The sequence below is a fragment of the Schistocerca gregaria genome, chromosome 1, assembly GCF_023897955.1.
Source record: "Schistocerca gregaria isolate iqSchGreg1 chromosome 1, iqSchGreg1.2, whole genome shotgun sequence".
NCBI lineage: Eukaryota > Metazoa > Arthropoda > Insecta > Orthoptera > Acrididae > Schistocerca > Schistocerca gregaria.
In genome coordinates, this window is record NC_064920.1 from 245,005,232 (window position 1) to 245,029,854 (window position 24,623).

Here is a 24,623-nt window from a genome sequence, read left to right on the forward strand (position 1 = left end):
AAGGTCCATTCCCGTAAATTTTGTACAAGAATTTCATCACTTACTGTATTTTCTTAGTATGAGAATGAAGAGGCCTATAAACCTAACGTGAAACATTTTGGGTAACAAAAAATTAATTTCTGTTACAAAAGGGAGTTACAATTATTCTCACCTACATCTTGAAGGAAAAAAAAAACACTTAAAATCCGTGTCTTTAAATCAAAATCATACCTCATAGGAAAGGGTGTGTGTGTGTGTGTGTGTGTGTGTGTGTGTGTGTGTGTGTGTGTGTGTGTCGAGGTGGTAATTTCCATAATGGAGTGTCCTAACATCTCTTGGTAGACGATGTTTCAAGCAGGAGTTGGCTGAATTGGAAATTTGTTTCCGGACATTCTCATTTTTAGTTTTGAAAACTTGGTTGCGTAACTTAAAAGTGTTAGAGAACAGGGTCTTGGTAACTAAACTAGAATAGTTGCTTCTGATATCTATTTAGTTCCCAGACTCATATGCCGTCGCAGGAAGGAAAAACGATAAAAAAAAAGCTCGGTTTGGCGAAAATTAGCTGACGATTACCACTACGAAAGCGAAAACTTGGACACTATTTTTCTAATTCAGTTGCGAGTGAAAGAAAAAAGGACAAAGAGTCATGCAACAGAGAGCAAAATGATAAATAGCAGACTTGCTAATATAACGACTTAACTTATATACGAAAAACTCATCATCGAAGCTGCTTGCGAGTCTCTTCTAGATAAAGGAATCTTTTGGCACCGACCGGTGTGGCCTAGCGGTTCTAGGCGCTTCAGTCTGGACCCGCGTGACCACTGCGGTCGCAGGTTCGAATCCTGCCTCGGGCATGGATGTGTGTGTTGTCCTTAGGTTAGTTAGGTTTAAGTAGTTCTAAGTTCTAGGGGACTGATGACCTCAGATGTTAAGTCCCATAGTGCTCAGAGCCATCTGAACCTAAGTAAGCAGTTCCAGTTCGTGCACAGCAGCAGCAGCAGCAGCACACACACACACACACACACACACACACACACACACACACACACACTCGAACAGTGAACACGTTTACAAGCAGGTACCACAGACAACCTTATACATCATCTAAAATAATTAAACTGTATCAGAATAAGCAGTGTAATGCAATCAGTCCTGTAAACCTCTTCTAGCTCAAATATAAACAGCAGGCTTATCCATCCCGCGGTCATTATACCGCTGTTGGGGTGTAACATTCGTAACTGAATACTTACGATAGAAGCAACATAACAGGTAAAATTCAGGACACGTTTTGCAGGAACTGAAGATTAATTAATAACCCCAAGAAAAAATATACTTTACACTCACACACCGCTGTGCTTTTAACAATGTACGTAATAGTTGTTTTGTTTTTGTAAACTGTGTTTAGACACATTAATCAGTAAATTAAACTGTAACGAACTAGGACTGCAGGGCTGGAAGTAGTCCCGAGGCTTTCAGACCAGGCTGGCTGAAACAGGCTTCCAGACCAGACAGGGTCAGACAGAGTAACATTTCTCTCCCTCTCCCTCTCCCTCTCTCTCTCTCTCTCTCTCTCTCTCTCCCCCTCTCCCTCTCCCTCTCCCCCTCCCTCCCTCTTACTATCCAAGTCTTTCCTATCACCTGTCATCATCATCGTCGTCATCATCTTCATCATCTCAAGATTTTTGTTTTTTTCGTTCAATTTCTAATGTATTTTTAATCTGTTATTACTTCCATTATAACTGCAGAAAACAATAATTGCTGTTTGTAATATGGAATATGTTTTGTAATCTACATGAAAAGCTGTAAAATGAACGACGTGTTACAAAATGTAAGGCAACATGTCTCCAAATGAGCAGTAAATCAAGTCAAATCAAATCAAATGTAATGTGTTACAAGATTTTTTACCAGTTCGCGTATCAGTGACCAATAAAGTTATCGCTTTTGAGTGGCGAGAATAGTTTGAAACATCTCCGTAGAAAAAATTATAAATAACAGTGCCCGAAAAACTCTTAAGTTATTAGATTTTCAAAAAGCTGAGCAAAACTCAACGTGGTCAGACATTTCTCTCTTTACTTATTCTGATCATCAGTAAACTGACACAACTTTTTATTTATTTTTTTCTCTAGCGCAACGCCATCTGACTTTCAATAATCCGTATAAAAGAATGGCCCTGAATAACAATAACATATACCTTTCATGAATCACTAACCTCACAAAAATATTCGTTACTCCAACTGCTGCAATACAGCGAGCGCCAATACTGCCAGCTAAATAAAACTACGGAAGGCACTAACTACTGATAGGGATAATCAGCAAATGAAAGATTTTGACAGAGAACAAACAACATATTTACCTTAATAATGTTCAAAAGTAATCATATATATATATATCGGTTTATGATATCCAGTCTTACAGATTTCGTTTTTCGGACGGACACACGTCCACATCGTCCGCTCTCAAAATTCTGCCATCTCTCTCCCCACACCTAGTGAGGTGGCCCAGTGGCTAGCACACTGGACTCGCATTCGGGAGGACGACGGTTCAATCCCGCGTCCGGTCATCCTGATGTAGGTTTTCCGTGATTTCCCTAAATCGCTACAGGCAAATGCCGCGTTGTTCCGTTTGAAAGGACATGGCCGACTTTCTCCCTCGCCCTTCCCTAATCCGATGAGACCGATGACCTCGTTGTCTGGTCTCCTCCCCCAAAAACAACATCTCTCCCCACATCCAGCACTGCTGGCGGCTCACGTCCAAATGCGCAACGCTACGCGCTGATCACATCCAACTGCCCAACACTACAATTGCGAATATTACAACAATGCAAACCAGCCACATACTGCATAGAGCACAGTCAGTGATTTTGATACAGAGCGCTACGTGGTATTACCAACATAAAAACCTAAACAGCTTACTTACATGTTTTGATGACACGGACCCTTCTTGCCTGAAGTGACCTCTATCAAAATGGTTCATATGGCTCTGAGCACTATGGGGCTCAACTTCTGAGGTCATCAGTCCCCTAGAACTTAGAACTACTTAAACCTAACTAACCTGCCGAGTCAGGATTCGAACCTGCGGCCGTAGCGGTCCCGCGGTTCCAGACTGTAGCGCCTAGAATAGGGTGACCAAATTATTTTCGGTGAAAACTGGGACACATTCACCCGGGTGCTAATGGACACTTCATTCCACATGTACCCAGGTTTAGTTAATTTTAAATATTAATATTTTGTTGATATATTTTGTTAACCCGATTATTATAACTAATAAGAGGAAACAAAAGATTGATATAATCTAGATTATCTATATAATTAATGACATTTAATAAACGAATACAGTAATAAAGAAATGTATTATGATTTTACAAAATTTGACAGCCATTCAACTTTTAATCAATTAATATTACTGAGCACTTGTAGATGCAATTGACTGTCCTTGGAGAAAAGTGTATTTTTCACTGCCTCCAGCCTTCTTGATCATGTCTTTGTTCTTTGAGACACAGTGATAAAACTCGGCACAATCCATTTTGTAGTTGTACTGGATCTGCAGGATTGCTTCAAGAGAGTCCACCTCCATTCTGTTTCTTTCATCAGTCCACTGGACGTTCATAAACGAAAATATTCTCACCACATTGGCATTATGGCTTGGGATTGCAAATAAATATCCTGCAATTATCACCAACTCAGAGTAATACTGAAGACAGTCACAGCTTTTAAAAAAACTCACCCACTTCTTATGACATTCCAGTGTTTTTTTTTGTTTTTTTTTTTTTTCATGATTCCACTTGTGAAGACTTTCTTCAACAAAATTTGTCAGTATGCCGAACTGATCAAAGAGAATGGAATCATCGATTTCAATCTCTTTACTCTTCAAATAAGAAACTGTCTCTTCAACACTTTCCCATTTTGGCACTTTCTTCGGTAACATCCAATCAAACACCGGCGATGAGGGTAAATATGAGCCGCTGCACTTCCTGAGATATTCTACACAAGTGTCATAAAATTTGTTAACTTCTTCGCCAAAACTCCTTTCCGCTGCTTCTGATACTTCTGCTCTTTTAAGGACAGATTTAACATTAAAAGAAATGAACTGCTGTTCTCTCCTCTTAGTAACAGTTTCCAGAGTATTTTTCAAAACATCATTTACCTCTATTACTTACCACTCTGCTTCGTAATCACAACGGGTCTTCTTAATGAAATACCGTTCCTTGGAATAACAGTCACGGAACTTGCAGGCGCGTTTCGGCATTGCGCTTCACAGTACTGCAGCAATAATACCACTAATATCAGAAAAAGTTATTGCAGTTTGTCTGACAAAACATCAACTACTACACTGTTCTGACAATGAGTGAGTAAGTGGCGCGACAATCGGACGGTTTCATAGCTCTGTTACTATAATACAACTTACTACTTGTTTCGCCAAAGTACCGCTCAAAGTAAATTATTGCCTGAGTGCATCAATACTGATACTGTGATTACTGGTATGGGACAATGGAGGTTTTAGACAAATAAGCTAAAATATATTAATTTCTTGTGTTGTATTTCGTTTAATATAGCGAAATCCCAAAAATTTGAGAAAGTTTCACGAAATGTATTTAAAAACTGAATTTCGGGACTTTTTAGCGTCCCGAAACAAATTTTCGGGACACCGGAACACGGGGATGAAAACCGGGACAATCCCGGTTTTCCGGGACGTTTGGTCACCCTAGCCTAGAACCGCACGGCCATTCCGGCCGGCTGTTCTCTATCATTTTTGGTATTACATCCGAAGTTTCCCTACTAAAGGATGGGTCATCGAGTAATGAAACTATTTTGTCATAGTTCCCGAAACGCTTACCGAAGACTCCGGTGCGGGTGTCAGCGCGAGTTGAAGCTAACGAATTGTTCGAAGTAACTAGCCGTAGTGAGTAAAAGACGCATATCGGGAGCGCCAGTGTAACAGGCAAAAAGTGAGGCGCGTCGGGCGCGAACCCTTCCGGGTGGCTGGGTGGCGTTATTAGGGGCCGTCAGCGGCGACCGCACCGCACCGCACGGCAGCGCGGCGCGGCGCGGCGCCCGCAGACGCAGCAATTTTCGCGGCTCTGCTCGGGCTGCGAGGGCGGCAATTAAGCGGGTGGCAGCTGGCAGCGGTGGCGGCGAAATATTAACGCGCGCCGGCGGCGGCGACTGACGGGACACGACGCGCGGCCGTGTCGCCGTCCGTCCGCTGTCCGCGCGCCGCCCGCGACAAACACTTGCCGCAGCCTGAAGCCTGACTGACGGCCTGCCACTCGCGCTACACGCGCCGCCGCCGCCGCCGCCGCAGCCACGGCCGCACGCCCGCACAACCGGAGCCAACACTTTGCGGCCGCTCTCCGCCGCCGCCGCCACCACCGCTGTAGCGGCCGCAGCTGCCGGTTCTCGCAGCGACTGCAAGCCACGCTTCAGCACCAAAAAAATCACCAGTGTGCAAGTACTGAGTTGCTACACGAAACATTAACTGCCGATGTTACACTGATGTAACCCAAAAAAATTCTGACAACCTATCTACACTACGATGACGTAACAGAGGTCATGGGATTGCGATAAACATATATACACATTGTGGCAGTACCGCTTACACAAGTTATACACAGAAGCGTAAAAGAAACTGGTATAGGCATGCGTATTCAAATACAGAGATATACCCGCCAGGGTAGCCGAGAGCGTCGCCGGCACGGTAGCACAGCGTGTTCAAAATGGTTCAAATGGCTCTGAGCACTATGGGACTCAACTTCTGAGGTCATCAGTGCCCTAGAACTTAGAACTACTTAAACATAACTGACCTAAGGACACCACACACATCCATGCCCGAGGCAGGATTCGAACCTGCGACGGTAGCGGTCGCTCGGTTCCAGACTTCAGCGCCTAGAACCGCTCGACCACTCCGGCCGGCTGAGAGTGTTCGCTCAGAGGGTTAGCTGCCCTCTGTAATAAAAAAAAAAAACAAAACAAAAACCAAACTGAGTGAATAGATCAATAACGAAATTCAATGGGCGTCAGGCGACGTCAGCCACGAATAATTGCAACAAAAACAAAATGAGAGTAAAAAAAAAAGCGCCAACGCGCTGCTTCCTGCACTTGGGAGGCGCGCTGGCCCTGAATCGAATCCGCCCGGCAGATTAACGACGAGGGCCGTTGCGCCGGCCAGCCTGGATATGGTTTTTAGGCGGTTTTCCACACACCCATCGGTAAATACCGGGCTGGTCCCCACGTTCCTCCTCAGTTACACGCGTCGCAGACATTCGACACACGTCCGCACTATTTCACGATTTACACTGGACGCAGACAATGGGGTACACTGATTCCGTTCTGGGGGTGCGGGGTGGCGGCAGGAAGGGCATCCGGCCATCCCTAAAGCTAACATTGCTAAATCCGTTGTAACCACGCCGACCATGTGATCGCTGAGGGATTATGCCGTAAGCGAAAGAAAAAGAAGAAATTCAAATACAGAGAGATGTAAACAGGCAGAATACGGACTGCTGTTGGTGTGGTGTCACCGCCAGACACCACACTTGCTAGGTGGTAGCCTTTAAATCGGCCGCGGTCCTTTAGTATACGTCGGACCCGCGTGTCGCCACTATCAGTGCAGACCGAGCGCCGCCACACGGCAGGTGTAGTCGAGAGAGACTCCCTAGCACTCGTCCCAGTTGTACAGCCGACTTTGCTAGCGATGGTTCAGTGACAACTTACGTTCTCATTTGCAGAGACGACAGTTCAGCATAGCCTTCAGCTACGTCATTTGCTACGACCTAGCAAGCCGTCATATTCAGTTACTATAATTACTTCAAGAATGTAGCTGAACAGATAATATTGTGAATCACGTACCGTCAAGAGCGACGTTCATCATTAGTGGATTAAAGTTAAGTATGAAACTAATTACCTCCGCTTTCTGAATTCTCATTCCTTGTCATGTTACAGACCTCACGTTAGTGTGGTAACTCCCTTCTCACGCCAGCCTGCGTGAGCTAAGACGCGTGCATTTCGGCCTCCACTCGTAACACGGTGTTGGCTCTTCTGCCAAAAAAACAGTTGGAAAAAGCCTATATAAGACATCAAGTGACTGGCGGTGTTGTTTGATCGATTACTGCTGCTACAATGACATGTTATCAAGATTTAAGTCAGTTTGAATGTGGTGTTACAGTCGACACGCGAGCGATGGGACGCAGCATCTCCGACGTAGCCATGAAGTGAGGAATTTCCCGTACGACCATTTCAAGAGTTACCTAGATTGTCAGGAATCCGTAAAACATCCAATCTCCGACATTGCTGCGGCTGTAAAAAAAATCCTGCAAGAACGGCGATTGGAGAGAATCGTTCAACGTGACAGAAATGCAACCCTTCCGCAAACAACTGCAGATTTCAATGCTGGACCATGAACAAGTGTCAGCGTGCGAATCATTCAACGAAACATCATCGATGTGGGCTTTCGGAGCCGACTGCATGACACAGACCTTTACGCTTCGCCTGGGCCCGTCAACAGCGACATTGAACTGTTGATGACTGGAAACATGTTGCCTGGTCGGACGAGTCTAATTAAAATTGTATCGAGCTGACGGACGTGCACAGGTATGGAAACAATCTTATAAATCCATGGATCCTGAGCCGGCCGAGCGGTACTAGGCGCTTCAGTCTGGAACCGCACTGCTGCTACGGTCGCAGGTTCGAATCCTGCCTCGGTCATGGATGTGTGTGATGTCCTTAGGTTAGTAAGGTTAAGTAGTTCCAAGTCTAGGGGACCGATGATCTCAGATGTTAAGTCCCATAGTGCTTAGAGCCATTTGAACCATCGACCCTGCATATCAGCAGGGGACTCTTCAAGCTGCTGGAGGCTCTGTAATGGTGTGGGGCGTTTGCAATTGGAATAATATGGGTCCCCTGATAACGTCTAGATAACACTCTGACGGGTTCAAAATGGTTCAAATGGCTCTGAGCACTATGAGACTTAGTATCTGAGGTCATCAGCCCCTAGAACCTAGAACTACTTAAACCCAACTAACGTAACGACATCATACACAATCATACCCGAGGCAGGATTCGAACCTGCGACCGTAGCGGTCGCGCGGTTCCAGACTGTAGCGCCTAGAACCGTACGGCCACTGTGGTCGGCCGACGCGTAGGTAAGCATCCTTTCTGATCATCTCCATGCATTCATGTCGATTGTGCACTCCGACGGACTTGCGCAATTCCAACAGGACACCCCATACGTTCAGTATTGCTACAGAGTTGCTCCAGGAATTCTCTTCTGAGTTTAAACACCTCCGCTGGCCACCAAACTCCCCAGACATGCACATTCTTGAGCATATCTCTGATGTCTTACAGCTTGCTGTTCAAAAGAGATCTCCACCCGCTCTTACTCGTATGGATTTACGGTCAGCCCTGTAAGATTCATTGTGTCATTTCCCTCCAGCACTACTTCAGACGTTAGCCGAGTCCATACCACGTCGTGTTGCGGCACTTTTCAGTGCTCCCGGGGCCCTTCACGATATTAGACCGGTGTACCAGTTTCTTTTGGCTCTTCAGTGTATCCACTCTACACAGACATGACAAAAGTCATGGGACTGGGATATGCACATATACAAATGGTGGTAGTATCAAGTACACAAATTATAAAAGGGCAGTGCATTGGTGGCAGCACACCACTCGGCACTACGAAACATTGTACAGCAGGCGCTGGACTAAGCGCTCGTATGACAAGAGAAGACACGCCCCCAGGCTACGCGCCGATAACGCCCCATAGGCAGCATGCATATAGGCCGTCGCCCCCGACCGAGCTGTCTCAATCTCAGTACCTCAGTACGTCGCATCCGTACTCAGTTCGCATTGCACCTCATTACGTCGCACTGTGCTCTAGTCTTCCACAGTGATAGTCGTTTCCTCGCACCTTAGCTAGCTGTGAGGGAACTTAGTCACTGTATATAGTTGTGATATGCACACGAACTATATTAAATAATTCGTACATGTTATTTGATTGCTGTTAACCACATAATTTCGTATTAGACATCACTGAAGTTAATTAATACTCAGTTGGTTCTTGTAATAGAGTGTATTATTTTAACCATGTATGCATTTCGTGTTGTAGTGAGAGGAAACCGGCCACCCACCTATCATACCACCCTCTCCTCGTCCAGCCAGGAACCACAAAGCATTACACCACACAATTTCAAGAGTGTCACGTGAATACCAAATTTCAGGCATTGGATAACGGACTGTCCGATGGCCTTCACTTAAATACCGAGAGCAGCGGAGTTTACGTAGACTTACCAGTGCTAATAGACGAACAACGCTACGTGAGATGACCACAGAAATCAAAGTGGGACCTACGAGGAACGTATCCGTTAGGACAGTGCGGCGAAATTGGTGCTTAAGGGCTACTGTAACACACGACCGATGCGAGAGCTTTTGCTAACAGCACAACACCGCCTGCAACGGCCATCCTGGTCTCGCGACCATATCGGTTGGAGCCTACACTACTGGAAAACGTTGGCCTGGTCATATGACTCCCGATTTCGCTTAATAAGAGCTGATGGTAGGGTTCGAGTGTGGCGCGGACCCCACGAAGCCATCATTATGCTTCTATGAAGATGATATTAACACCCAGTAAACGAATACTAAGTAAGTTTCTGTTACATACTTCATACACTTTACATAAATGTATAACCAAGTTCTACAGATTTATAATATCCTCAATTCTGTAGGCTTCCGGAGATGACAAATTAATTTGTCGAACCGATAAAGTGAATTGGAAATGTATTTGGAACTGATGGCTGAATTTTCTCCGAAATATTCCGATAGTGTTAGACCGCTTTGATGACATGACTTTCAAATTACCGACTAACATATAGTGGGATTATTTCTTGTTCATTTTTTAGATACCTCGCCGGACCTCAACTTTAAATACTGTGCACGAGAAGGAAATCCGTTTGCATTTTACCTGAGGCAGCCAAATACATCGGTACTGAATCTGTGACTTTCAACGAGGTCGGCATGAAAGGAAAGGTTTTTTTTTTTAATTTCATTTTTTAATGTTGCCTTTCCGCGGGCACATTTGTGATTATAAATGGAAGACCAAACATTTACGTCTGTCTGTGGCAGACGAGTTCCCTGTCGCAGCGCCCGCGATTCGCTTTGTAAAAGACACGCGGGATTTGTGCCTCATTTTCCTTCTTTCCCCTCGACCGTTCCGTGTGTGGTGGCTCACGGAGCACTGGAGTAAACATTTCTGATTACGGGGGAGTACGGACGCGATTTCCGCATCCTCCGTTCTCAGTCGGAGGGGCAAATGCCCGCGGGCTACCCGATAAGCGCGCCCTCTTTCCGCGGCGTCCTTTTGGACCGCGGCCGAGGAGGCATTTCTCGTTTAGCCGGCAGGCGGCGCGCGTCAAAGGAGTCGGGCGGCCGCGCATGCGCGTGACCGACTCGCCGCCCAGAGTGATGCCGTGTCGCGCGGAATTGGAAGCGGCCGGCAAGCGGACCACCCGCGGGCCATTCCCAGGGGCCGAGGACCGACGCTTGGGCGCTAGGTAGCTTAGCCATCTGCATGGGTTGTATGAAAACTGCGCCCAATTACATGTGCGCACATACAGAAGTATCTGCATCTACGAAAAACGTCTTTGCTTTTCCATCCCAACTCTCTAGACCTGCCGTGTGGCGGCCCTCGGTCGGCAATCACTGATAGTGGCGACGCGCGAGTTCGACATATACTAACGGACCGCGGCCGATTTAAAGGCTACCACCTAGCAAGTGTGGTGTCTGGCGGTGACACCACAGCAACAGCAGTCCGTATTCTGCCTGTTTACATCTCTCTTTATCTGAATTTCTTCTTTTTCTTTCGCTTGCGCCATAGTCCCGCAGCAATCGCAGGGTCGGCGTGGTTACAACGGATTTGGCAAGGTTAGCTTTAGGGATGGCTGGATGCCCTTCCTGCCGCCACCCCGTACCGCCAGGACGGAATCAGTGTACCCCACTGTCTGCGTCCAGTGTAAATCGTGAAATAGTGTGGACGTGTGTCGAATGTCTGCGACGCGTGTAACTGAGCCGGAACATGGGGACCAGTCCAGTATTCACCCAGCGGCATGTGGAAAACCACCTAAAAACCACATCGAGCTGGGCGGCGCACCGGCCCTCGCCGTTAATCGACCGGGCGGATTCAATCCGGGGCCGTGGAGCCTACCCGAATCCAGGAAGCAGCGCGTTGGCGCAATTTCTCTCTCTCTTTTTTTTTTTTTTTTTTTTTTTCTCGTTATGTTTTCGTTGCAATTGTTCGTGTCGGAAGTCCCCTGACGCCCATTGAATTTCGTTATTGATCTATTCACTCAGTTTTTTTTTTATTACAGAGAGCAGCTAACCCTCTGACCGAACACGCTGAGCCGGTCGGAGTGGTCGTGCGGTTCTAGACGCTGCGGTCTGGAACCGAGCGACGCTTACGGTTTTTCGATTTTTTACTGATACTGAAAATATAGATTATTTACTTAATTGGATGGAAATCGGAAATGTCGACTTATACCGTGTCTGCGAGAGAAAGGCTCTTGTTGTTCTGGTTGGAATATTATAGAGAAAAATGAAATGAGAAAATAATTATAGTAAAATGAGACGTGATAGTTACTGTACACTGCACATTTCAAGAAGACGATGTGGAGTGCGTGTGACTGCGTGTAAAATGGGAATTTCGGGCTGGCTACTGCTTCAAAAGAAGCTTAAGAGCCTTTGGAAACTCATACTGAGCTGTATGTTTGAAGTAAGTGTTGGAAAAATCAGTTGGGGGGGGGGGGGGAGAAGGTCATCATGTGTCGACTGAAATTTCGCTACAGAAGACGAGAGGTCGACGATCGCACTCAGAATCTTACCATCAGAGGCATGAAGTATCCTGTCGTGATAACGTGGTAAATGTGGCTTCGTTGTAACAGAGACAGAGATGCGCATTAAGTACCCACGGCAACAAGACGTCGGCCAGACGATTCACGGCATAAATGGGACAAGAAGCGGCGGAGGCGGGCAAAGCAGGTTGAAGTGCGTGCACCTGGACAGCCCTGGGGCGCCATTGTGCCGCCCTGGCGTGCACTGATAACCGCGGCCGCATTGTCTCGCTATCATTGTTATGTTAAACAGCAGCCAGCGCTCTTCTCGCTGTACCCGTACCTGTCCTGTCCCCATGGCGGAGAAGATACAACGCCAGCCCACTACCCGCTGCCCGGCTCTCGGCACACTCTCGACGCTCACCACCGTCAAGTTCATCGCCTGCTCTTCCATTACTTATCGAATGCACCGGCCCTATCGGCGACTTCGTCTGCCACAATGCGTTCTCGTATATTGCTTGGTGGCCTCCCGGATCGTGCAAGAGACGCGTTACTTTCCGTCACTACGAACGTTTCTGTGCATTCCGCCGTCATTTACGAGCTACTGCTTTTAAATGGCTTGTTTTTTCACTCCTCCAACATTTAGCCATCTCTTTCCAATGTATCGGGGGGCGGAGGGGGGGGGGGAAGGGGGAGATAATTTCGCTTATTGTCAAAATGATTCCTTCGTCTGATGCACAATAAGCATTCTCACAAGAAACGTGCTTCGTATCCAAGTTTGTTACCTACATTAGTCTTGATCTAGATATATAAAGAAAAGTGTTTCCTTGTTTGTCATTCATACAAATGTACAGTTTTATTCTGATCTTGATGAAATTTTGCGCACTTTCCCTTCAAGACGTGGGTGGCCGAGCGGTTCTAGGCGCTATAGTCTGGAACCCCGCGACCGCTACGGTCGCAGGTTCGAATCCTGCCTCGGGGATGGATGTGTGTGATGTCCTTAGGTTAGTTAGGTTTGAGTATTTCTAAGTTCTAGGGGACTAATGACCTCAAATGTTAAGTCCCATAGTACTCGGAGCCATTTGAACCATTTTTTTTTTTTTCTCCCGAGACATTCGGCAAGCACGTATCGTGTTTACATTCCAAGTTTGCTTTGTTACGGCACGTCACTTGCGAGTAGTCAGTATATTCCAGTTCTACGAGAGGGAACTTTCTAAAGGCTGCACCTTCTCGGCACCACAGCACGACAACGCCGGAGCCCGAACCTCGGGCGCTGGCGGCTTTATTAGAGTGCGTATTGAAACGCACCGGCGCAGTGATTATATATTATGCAGGCGCGCTGACTGGCATGTTTATGGTGGAGACATTTCGCGCGGCAAACAGCCACCTGCCCTCGACACCCGCGCGGATTTAAGAGGCCCCAGCCGCCAGCCGCCAGCACGAACAGCCTCCCCAGGAATCGAGGGCCGTGATTCATATCGCCGCTGTACGTCCTACGGTTACGTTACTCCCTCTCGAGCGATCGTGACTGTACGGAACAAGAAACCTTGTAAGGGGGTTCTCAAGACATCCATATTACATTTTCAGGCGTCATGCTGCTCCACGAGACATAAATCGTGCGTGAAGCGCTGTAATGCGATGAAATAGGGCCCCGATGCCGGCCGTACGTTACTCCCAGACACGGGGACGCCATTGTAAGGCATCTGTCACTGTTTCACAACACGCGAACGTCTCGAGTAATCGAGTTTTTGTGGCGCTTGCCGTCTTCAGATTTTTGGCCTACTTTACTGCCGCATGTAAGACTGTGACTATGCTTTTGTTGTACATACATCGATAAGTGCGTCTGTCTAGAGTCGACGGCTGTCGACGGAACTGTGGTCGATTCTATGAAAGGGAGGACAGAGAAACTAAATTATATCCGGTCATGACTCGACATTAGGAAATAACCTAAGGTGATCAGTTAGACATGAGTCTCTTAAATAACTCTTTGAACATGACAGAGGAACGGGTGAATTAACGACAAACCTTGCAACTGCGTATTAACTGACCAATAACTTCGCGGTTTTTAATGCTGAGTTTGCACCTACATCTACATTTGTACTTCGCAAGCCACGTCCATTTGAAACGTCCCCTTAAAAAAAATTAATAACTCTGCTTAAACTGACACACAATATTTTTAGCGCAACGCAATCCGACAGCGTGCGCCAATACTGCAAGCTAAATAAAATATTCTAACTACTGAAGGCACTAACTACTGATAGGCATAGTTGGCAAATGAGAGATTTTGATAGAGAACAAAGAATATATTTACCTTAATAGTGTTAAAAAGTCATTAACATGACATCCAGTCTTACAAATTTACTGTGTGTGATGGACACATGTCCAGATCATCCGCTCTCAAAACTCCGCCATCTCTCCCCCCACATCCACCACTGCTGCCGGCTCACCTCCAACTGCGCAGTGCTAGGCGCTGTGAACAGCCAACTGCCCAAGACTACAATAGCAAATTCCAACAATGCAAACTAGCCACAGACTGCCCCTCTCTCTTTTCTTCTATCTCCCTTTACCTTCCTACCTGTCTCTTTACCTCTGTCACTCCATCTCTGCGTTTACCTCTCTCTTTCTCCCATTATATCTCTTCCTCTTCCTTTACCTCCCCGCCTCTAAGTGATTTCCCTCCTTCTTCCTTTACCATCTTCCCCCCTCTCTCTCTTCCTTCCGCTTTTACCCCTCTCTTTCCCTTTTCCTCGCCCTGTACCCTACCTCCTATCTTTTGCTCCCCTTCCTCCTCCTTTTATCTACCTCCCTCTACCTCACTCCCTCCAAGCTTTACCTCCTGTGCTTGTGCCTCTCCCCATACCTCCCACTCCCCTACCCTTAACCTCACTCCTTCTCACTCCCTTCCGTTTTTACCTGCCTCTCTCTCTCCCCTTCTCCCCCACCCTTTCCCTCTCCCTCACCCTTTACCTATCTCCCCTCTCAGTTTCTCACCCTCTTGCTCTCTCCATTGCTCTTTAACCTACCGCCCCCTCTCTCTCCCTTCTTTTCTTACACACCTTCTTCTCTCTCCTCCTTCCTCACCCTTAAATCCGCCTCCTCTCCAAGTACCCACCTTCCCTCTCCCTTTATCTCCCTCCTTCTCTCTCTCTTCATCTTGTACCTACCTCCTTCTGTCACTTCTTCCCTCACCCTTACCTACCTTTGCTCTCCCTTTATCTCCCTCCTTCTCACTCTCTTCCTCTTTTACCTATCTCTCCTCTTCTCACTCACCATCTCCACTTCTCTACCTATACTTCGCTGCCTGTCTTGTTACCTTCCAGTCTTCTCTCTCTCTCTCTCTCTCTCTCTCTCTCTCTCTTTCTTTCTTCCCCCTCCCCCCTGGGTTACAACGAGAGTCCAAAACAAACTGCAGACTGCGAGCGTCTGATGTACGAGAAGCGAGCGAGGCCGCGGCTGGGGGCGGCGCCGCGGCATCTGCGGCCCGTTTCGTCGCCGGCCGTCTACGTGACGGGCCCGGCCGGGCCGGGCAAGACGGCGTGCAGTTGGCCCGGCAGCGCGCGGAGGAAACATAACTCTGGCCGCGGCGCTGCGCGGCAGAAGGAAGTGTTTTGTTTCGTGTCTCTCTGCGACTGCGTCACGTCCTGGCGCGCCTGCGCGCACGACACGCCACGCCACGCCGGGCCGCGGAGCTCCGCGCCTCTGCGACTACTCCCAATGCATCACTCAGTTGACACTTGGTGCCACATATATCACGCGCCTCCCCCGCTCCAGAGGTTTGTATTTGCATATAGCAACACAGCGAACCCAAGTGTGCGTCTCCTCGCTACGTGTGTATGTGTGTTTTTTATCTGTCTCGCTCTCCCTCTACGTGTAAGAGATTTATTGCCGGACTAATGTAGGGAGAATTCCTCTCTCGCTCTAGACCGCCCTTCTTTGCCGTGCCTTTTCTCTAACGTCCGCGACACCCTCCTCCCCCGCCACCTAGTACAGTCGCAGTATTAATCCCGTGCCCCCCTCGTAATCCCATCCTCCATTCCGCTCTCCACGGCGCGGCACCGTTCCCAGAGTCCATTTAAAAGACAAACGTCCTATTGAATAATAGTCAGTACCCCTCTTACCTCACACCAGTGCCGGCCCGGCTATAGAAGAATCGCCGATAAATTTCTGCAGATGTGTGCATTAAAAGGCCCGGGGGCGGCGACGCGTCGGAGGGGGAGGTGAGGTCTTTAAAATGTCAGCGGTAATGGCAGATATCAATCACCGCCGTTTCAATCAGCGGCTGGGCGGCCGGGCGCCGTTCTGCTGACTCACGGCACCTCTGAGACTTCCGACCTCTCCTCTCTCGTTTGTCCGTCGCGCCGGACCTCCGTCCCGGTTGCCTACCTCCCAGAAACTGTCAACACCGTCATCACTTCTGCTGCGTCACGCCCGTCGCTGCAGGACACTCCCTTATTCCAGGTCGCCCCTGCTATTTATCTTGCGGGAAAGGGCCGGCCGCGGTGGCCGAGCGGTTCTAGGCCCTACACTCTGGAAACGTGCGGTCGCAGGTTCGAATCCTGCCTTGGTCATGGATGTGTGCTGTCATTAGGTTAGTTAGGTTTAAGTAGTTCTAAGTTCTAGGGGACTGATGACCTCAGATGTTAAGTCCCATAGTGCTCAGAGCCATTTGAACCATTTTTTCTAGACAAGAGTGGTCCTTATTTCTTTTAGAAAGACGTTTTTCTACACGCACATCCCTTACTTTTTACTTTTTGTTTTAAGAAGAATTGTTAAGACCTATTTTGTAGAAATTGAGTGCAAGGAACCCATGCCTCAGCGGCCGAAAAGCTGCGTTATGTCACTACGTGTTGTTTATTAGTGCTTATGCGTTTGCTTGATTGCTGTCATACTCCAGAATGAGACTTTCGTTCTGCCTTGGAGTGTGGGATGTTATGAAACTTCGTGGCTGATTGAAATTTTGTGCCGACTCGAGACCTTTACCTTCCGCTAACGAGTATTCTACCGACTGACCCACCCAAGGACAGCTTACGACTTGTCCTCACAGCTTTGAACCCGCCAGGACATCATCTCCTACATTCCCAAATTCACAGTAGCTCTCCTGCCAAACATGCGCATAACAAGTTGCATTGGTGTGACACTGGACTGTCAAAAAGGGTTCCTTTGAATCGAGTACTAAATTTAGGACATTTCAAGGACAGCAGGCGCCAGAAAAATTAATGCGGTGTCAAGAAGTTCATCTTTGCGCGTGAAAGGTTGCATTTGTGTCATATAATACTGTAAAAACGATTCCTTCCGAATTAAATACTAAATTCAGGACATTTCGAGAACAAAAGACGCTAGGAAAGCAAAATTAGAGTCAGTAAGATCACGCTTTGTGAACAAAGCTTGAAAAAACAAAGTAATTTGAAAAAATGTCGGTTACATGTCTTACTAAAAGAGATTATAGAAATATTTGATGGCGCTTTGAATTATGCTCGAAATCATTTGTAGCAAATGAGGTGTGTGTCAGATGTTTATCTATTTTCTCTCTTACTTTTGGACAAAAGATTTTACAAAACCGACCGACTTTTGTGTATGTGTGTGTGTGTGTGTGTGTGTGTGTGTGTGTGTGCGTGAAATCTTATGGGGCTTAACTGCTAAGGTCATCAGTCCCTAAGCTTACACACTACTGAACCTAAATTATCCTAAGGACAAACACACACACTCATGCCCGAGGGAGGACTCGAACCTCCGCCGGGACCAGCCGCACAGTCCATGAATGTAGCGCCTTAGACTGCTCGGACCGCCTTAAAAAAAAAATTGTATCTTCAGGCCTCAGCTCACTCACATGGTATCACTGTCAGTTTCGTCTTATTACCAAGTAATCATAAGATGATCTGTTCGAAAGAAAAAGGAGGATAGTAAAATACTAGGAAAATGAATACAAGATCAAATAACTTCTGTTGACACCGACAGGGCAAGCAAACTAAACCAAACATGGAACTCTAAGAAGTTTCCTCCAACACCACAATTCGAAGGAGTCAATTCTTCGCCGTTCAGCCTTTCTAATGGTCCAGGTCTCACATCCATACATCACAACTGGAAATACCATAGCCCTCACGATACGGATCTTTGTTGCTAGTGTTATATCTCTGCACTTTAAGATAGGCAACCCAACATACATCATCCGCAACCAGGACAAATGGTTCAAATGTCTCTGAGCACTATGGGACTTAACTTCTGAGGTCATATGTCCCCTAGAAATTAGAACTACTTAAACCTAACTAACCTAAGGACATTACACACATCCATGCCCGAGGCAGGATTCGAACCTACGACAGTAGCAGTCGTGCGGCTCCAGACTGAAGCGCCTAGAACCGCTCGGCCACTCCGGCCGGCCCCACCTTCTGCAGTTCGGCCGTCGAGTCGCAAGTCTTTTCAGGTGACCAGACTTCGGCGACTTGCGTATCAATGATAATGAAATGATGAGGAGGAGAACACAGTATCCAGTTCCCAACCACCTCAAATCTCCGACCCGCTCGGGAATCGTACCCGGGGGTCCTCCATGGCAGTTAGGGGTGCTGACGTCTGTGCTAAGGAGGCTGACTTTGACAAATAAAAATCGTAGGACTAACCGACATCAAACCAGAGACCATGGGAGCTGTAGTGTGTCACGTTACCAGTGAGCGCAACAAACCCCGCACTTTTCGAATGCGAGTGCATTTGTTAACTGTTGCATCACTTCACTCGCTGTGCACATCGAGGCGAAGTGGAGTTAAAATAAAGTGAACTGCTGCGGAGAGGGCGTTTCCAGACTTCTTGCCTGGCGGCGGCGTAGCAGTTGAGAAGCGACCGCTCTGCGCCAGACGCAGCCGGTGCGACCGAGACGGGCGGTGGAGCGGGCTCTGAACGCACCCCAGGCCGGCAAGGGGCGGGGGTGTCGGCTGCGGAACGCGCAACGCAAACCTCGCTGCCGCTCCGCACAGATTGGTTTTTGTTATGAAGAGTGCTAATAAATCCCTCAACGCGGCCGAGATAAGATACGCGGACACGAGAGAAGTAGGGTTTTATGACCCTGTAGATTAGAGTCCGCGCCGCTGCCGCCTCGCCGCGGCCGCCAGCCCTTACATGAAATATTTCCAGGGCCACGCAGCCCCGCGCATCCACCCCCAATAACAAACACCCGCCCCCGCCGCCGCCGCCGCCGCCGCCGCCGCCGCCGCCGCCGCCGCCGCTGCCACTGGCGCTGCCTGCCGTCTAATGAAGCACGAGCAATGCCCTAATTTATAGAGATACCGCACCGCGGCGCGCCGGCTGCGTCATTGTCGCCTCGGCCGCAACTCTCTTGAAATATCGTCGGCCGCCTCCCCACCTCTCTGCCGCCGCGGGAGTCTACGGCCTGCCAAGCGTTTTCCATCACCTTATCAAGCGGCGCCGGGGAACTGCAAATCCTTCCTCCCCCGCAGCACCACTTCTACTGCTTCGTGCCCGTCTAATTTATGAAGAAGTGTGGGGTCCGGCTTAATAGTCCACCAGCAGATAGGTGAATTTCGCGAGAAGACCGCCTCTCTCCTGCAATGAGATTCGCTAACACTTGCAACCAAATCCGTCCGACCATCGGTGCAATCTGATGAACTGAGCTCGTACTATTGATGCATACAGGATGTTAAGAGGTGTAAGTGCAGATATTTTTATTGGTGACTGAGAACAGAAAAAATGTTAAAAATGTTTGTGAAATCTTATGGGACTCAACTGCTAAGGTCATCAGTCCCTAAGCTTACATACTACTTAACCTACATTATCCTAAGCACAAACACACACCCACATGCCCGAGGGAGGACTCGAACCTCCGCCGGGAGCAGCCGCACAGTCCATGACTTCAGCGCCGCAGGCCGCTCGGCTAATCCCGCGCGGCACTGAGAACAGATCACTGAGCAATACTATATCAGCATTTACTTCATTTGCAGGCTGTTAATTATAGCTTTGGCAGTAGTATGTTTTTACATTCGAAAAAAAATGGTTCAAACTGCTCTAAGCACTGTGGGACTTAACATCTGAGGCCATCAGTCCCCTAGAACTTAGAACTACGTAAACCTAACTAGCCTAAGGTCATCACACACATCCAGACAGGATTCGAACCTGCGACCGTAGCAGCAGCGCGGTTCCGGAGTGAAACGCCTAGAAACGCTTGGCTATACCGGCCGGCGAGAACCGCTCGGCCACAGCGGGCGGCATTGACGTTCGTTATGTAAGTAGGCTGTATAGGTTTTTTTTATTGGTAACGCCCCTTAGCGCTCTGTATGAAAATCACTGGCTGTGCTGTGTCGCAGTCTGTGGCCGGTTGGCATTGTTGGAATAGTCGCAATTGTAGTGTTGGGCAGCTGAATGTTAACAGCGCTTAGCGTTGCGAAGTTGGATGTGAGCCGCCAGCAGTGGTGGATGAGGGGAGGGAGATGGCGGAGTTTTGAGAACGGGTGATTTGGACGTGTGTCCATCAGAGACAGTAAATTTGTAGACTGCAGTCATGAACTGATATATTATGACCTTTGAACACTATTAAAGTAAATACGTTGTTTGTTCTCTATCAAAATCTTTCATTTGCTAACTATCCCTATCAGTAGTTAGTGCCATCAGTAGTTTGAATCTTTTATTTAGCTGGCAGTAGTGGCGCTCTCTGTATCGCAGCAGTTCGAGTAACCAAGATTTTTGTAAGCTAAGTGATCTGTGAAAGGTATAGGTTAATGTTGATCAGGGCCATTCTTTTGTAGGGTCTATTGAAAGTCAGATTGCGTGCGCTAAAAATATTTTGTGTCAGTTTAGTGATGATCAGAATAAGTAAAGAGAGAAATGTCTGAGTACGTTCAGTTTTGCTCAGCTGTTTGTAAAGCAAATAATGTAAGAAGTTTATCAGCACGGTCATTCATAAATTTTTCTAAGGGGACGTTTCATTTAGTGCCTCCAAGTACATTACTGCTTATTTTCGCCTGGTCAGCAGGGAAGGTATTGGAATATGGATTCTCGGACACCAAACTGTTAGCCCATACTGGCAGGCAAAGTGCAGATAATGCTTCAGTTACGACTGTACAGAAGAGATCAGTCAGTAAATTATGTGTTGTGTTTGCAGGAAGACTGTTTGCAACGAGAAGAAACAGTCACTATACCGATGTGTGTACATATTGATTTATACATATAAAAATATCCGCACTGATGCCCACTCCACGCAGTATAACTTTCTGACTGCACCTGCGTCCTTGTCCTGTTTGCTTTAGTGCTAACCAGGGCCAAATTTCGGTAGGAGGGGGAAGGGGTTTTTGTCCAGTCAGGAGATGATGGGCTAATCTGTTCTTAATCCTTGTAAATAGGCAGTGTGACATGGACATAGTGGGTCGGATTCAAGGGGGAGTGATTTTGCCATGATGGCGAGAGTTTTCCAACACCTGGTGGCAATAAACTGCTGGAGGTCATGGCAACAAATAGCATCCTCTGGAGAAATTGGCACGAAATTAACAAGTACACTGCTCAAAGAAACTAGTTTTATTATACAGATATGATTTTTACAAGATAATAGTTGAGTTAGTTGTGGCTTGTTATTTCTGTCTGGAGCTACATAAGGTTTGTACATTACATAATTAGATTGCATCGTGTCTGGATAATTGTTCGAAAGCCACATAAAACTTGTTTATTTACTAATTTAGCTGTAGCTGTTGTTTTATAGCCTAACAGATATTAACGCACACAGCTCGCTAACAAACAGCGCTAACATAGATTACATCCACGTGGACTGAACTAATCGGGTCTCCCCGAGGAGCTGGCCGGAGTGGCCGAGCGGTTCTAGGCGCTTCAGTCTGGTATCCCCGCGATCGCTATGGTCGCAGGTTCGAATCCTGCCTCGGGCATGGATGTATGTGATGTCCTTAGGTTAGTTTGGTTTATGTAGTTCTAAGTTCTAGGGGACTGATGACCTTAGAAGTTAAGTCCCATAGTGATCAGAGCCATTTTTGAACCGAAGCATTAAAACCATCGTCTTATTTTTCTCCATTTCTTTATTAATCCAGTCTCGAAACTTTTTGGTCGGACGGGATAGCTTGTAGGAAAGGGAAAAAATTCTACAAAGGACGTGCTGGTTGATGAGGTGCAGTAATGTAGTCACCAGACTCGTCTTTCGGAAAAGTGGGTAACAGTTTACCGGTTCCTCACATTTTACTGGCAATTCTGCACATTTTCTGCATCACGTCAGGTGAATTGCGGGATCCTTCCGTAAACAAGGCCACAGCTGATTCATTGCGTCGTCCTCCACGTAAGTTCGTGCTTAGCCTCTGGCGCTGTGGCGTCGACGTAGCGTTCGACACCAACCTTGCGTCTTCCCTATCTCGTGAGAATTGTGAGGATATCTATAGGTAGTAGAGTTATAAACGAAAGGAATACATTTACTATGATGATACTGGAGGACAGGGACTCCTTGTTTCCAAACGCCCTGGTCGGAATAAGAGTTAGAAACCTTGGAGGTATTCTACCTTCAAGGTTTCATAGCTCTTTCCTGGTTTTACCTTCGAACCAGCATTGTAACGATTTCGTACAACGTATGACCAGCCTTTCGCTGAAAGGTCCGATTGCTGTCTACATAGGAACCTTGCAGGAACGTGAAAGTCTCTGAGCAGTATAGGTCACAACAGTGCTTCAAAACGATTAGGGTGATTTATAGCGCGCGCACACACACACACACACACACACACACACACACACACACAACACGGAAAAAGACCGAGTTCGGTTTCAGCCATTCTGGTAGAACAGGTACAGTACAAACATAGCTGACATGATGAGTTACAAATTTTCCGTTTTGTTAACTATAGTGAGTACTTTATGTAGGTTGTAGCGCAGAATGCGGCTTGTTTGAGTCCTTCGTCGCTCATTTTGAGGATGGGTCACTATTTTGATATCACTGTTATCCGAGAAGTTCCATTGAAAATTCCGAGTTGTGTCTAGAATTTTGTCTGGCGCTAAACGTTGCTTTCACTTGTGGCGACGCTCATGGAAGTAGGAAATATACGAAGCGCAAGCAAACATTGTTTCTACATTAAATTATATGTTTTTGCAATAGGGCTGTTTGAGGTTGCTCTCACCTGAGAGAAGACTAATGATACACCATGGCTTGCAGGATTATGCTAAGTAAAGAGCCGTGCTGTTGAAACAGGTCTTGCGGTGTATGAACATTGGAACTTTTTATGCACCTGATCTTCGTTCTTAATATCTGCAGGGAAATATAAGAGATACGAATTAGATTAACGGAGAATCTGTGATACTGGCAGTGAACTATGCCTTTTACCCAAAGATGTTAAACTCAAGTATAGGTTGGATTTCGCACTTGGAACTCAGTGACTGTACCGGAAGCAGTTCATTACGACTCACTTGATTGTGGTTCACTAGTGCATCTCCTTCGTGCTTTATTTTTGAGAGCGTTCATATTTGATGTTATTTTTCCGACAATTGTGGGAATAACACTCTGCGAACACTTGTCGGATTAAAAGCTCCACAGGGTGTATAAGGAGTATGTACACGCTATACAGAATAAAATTTTCATTCTGCAGCGGACCCGAGAACTCGGTATAGTTGTCTTCCACAGGCAAATCCTCTACTGATTGAGCTACTCAAGAAGTTATCAGCACACACTAGCCTGCAGATTGAAAATTTCATTGTGGAAACATCCCGCAGGTAGTGGCTACGGCATGTCCCCTCAACATCCTTTCTTACAGGAGTGCTAGCCCTTCAAGTTTCTCGGGAGAACTTCCGTGAAGTCTGGAAGGTAGGAGATGAGGTACTGCAGGAAGTAAAGCTGTAGGATTAGTCGTGAGTTGCGCTTGGACGGCTCAGCCGATAGAGCACTTGCCTACGAAAGGCAAGGTCCCAAGTTCGAGTCTCACTCTGGCGAACAGTTTTAATCTGCCGGGAAGTGTCATGTACACGGTATGTTCTCCAGAAACTTAATTTGGTGCTATACATCTGTTATTGAAGTACAGAGGACATGAATGAGATTTTCACTCTGCAGCAGAGTGTGCGCTTGTATGAAACTTCCTGGAAGATTAAAACTGTGTGCCGGACCGAGACTCGAACTCGGGACCTTTGCTTTCCGCGGGCAAGTGCTCTACCGAGTTTGAATCTCGGTCCTGCACACAGTTTTAATCTGCCAGGAAGTTTCATATCAGCGCACACTCCGCTGCAGAGCGAAAATCTCAGCCGGCCCGAGTAGCCGAGCGGTTCTAGGCGCTACAGTCTGGAACCGCGCGACCACTAAGGTCGCAGGTTCGAATCCTGCCTCGGGCATGGATGTGTGTGATGTTCTTAGGTTTAAGTAGTTCTAAGTTCTACGGGACTGATGACTTCAGCAATTCAGTCCCATAGTGCTCAGAGCTATTTGAACCATTTTGAAAATTCATTCTGGAAACATCCCCTAGACTGTGGCTAAGCCATGTCTCCGCAATATCCTTTCTTTCAGGAGTGCTAGTTCTGCAGGCTACGCAGGATAGCTTCTGTAAAGTTTGGAAGTTAGGAAACGAGGTACTGGCGGAAGTAAAGCTGTGAGGATGGGGCGTGAGTCGTGTTTGGGTGGCTCAGTTGGTAGAGCACTTGCACGCGAAAGGCAAAGCTCCCGATTTCGAGTCTCGGTCCGGCATACAGTTTTAATCTGCCAGGAAGTTTCATATTTTACAGAGGACGTGTTGGACCTTTAATGTTATGTTTCGTATAGGGACGTAGAAACCTACTTTTCATCGCTTTTCGTTCCTTTCTCATGTTTTCGGAAGTATCTTCTACCCCAACGGACGCAATAAATGCTATATTTTTGCTACTAACGCTTCTA

General features: G+C 47.2%; 1 protein-coding gene and 1 non-coding gene across 2 annotated transcripts in view; both read left to right on the forward strand.

Annotated features, from left to right (window-relative positions):
- Positions 1-24,623, forward strand: part of LOC126339150 (protein tiptop) — a 1,078,908-nt gene that overhangs the window by 396,380 nt on the left and 657,905 nt on the right. The gene's annotated exons all lie outside the window — the stretch shown is intronic.
- Positions 24,005-24,088, forward strand: Trnas-gga (transfer RNA serine (anticodon GGA)). Its single transcript is given in 2 exon segments — positions 24,005-24,044; positions 24,054-24,088. It is a non-coding gene; the product is annotated as a tRNA-Ser (tRNA).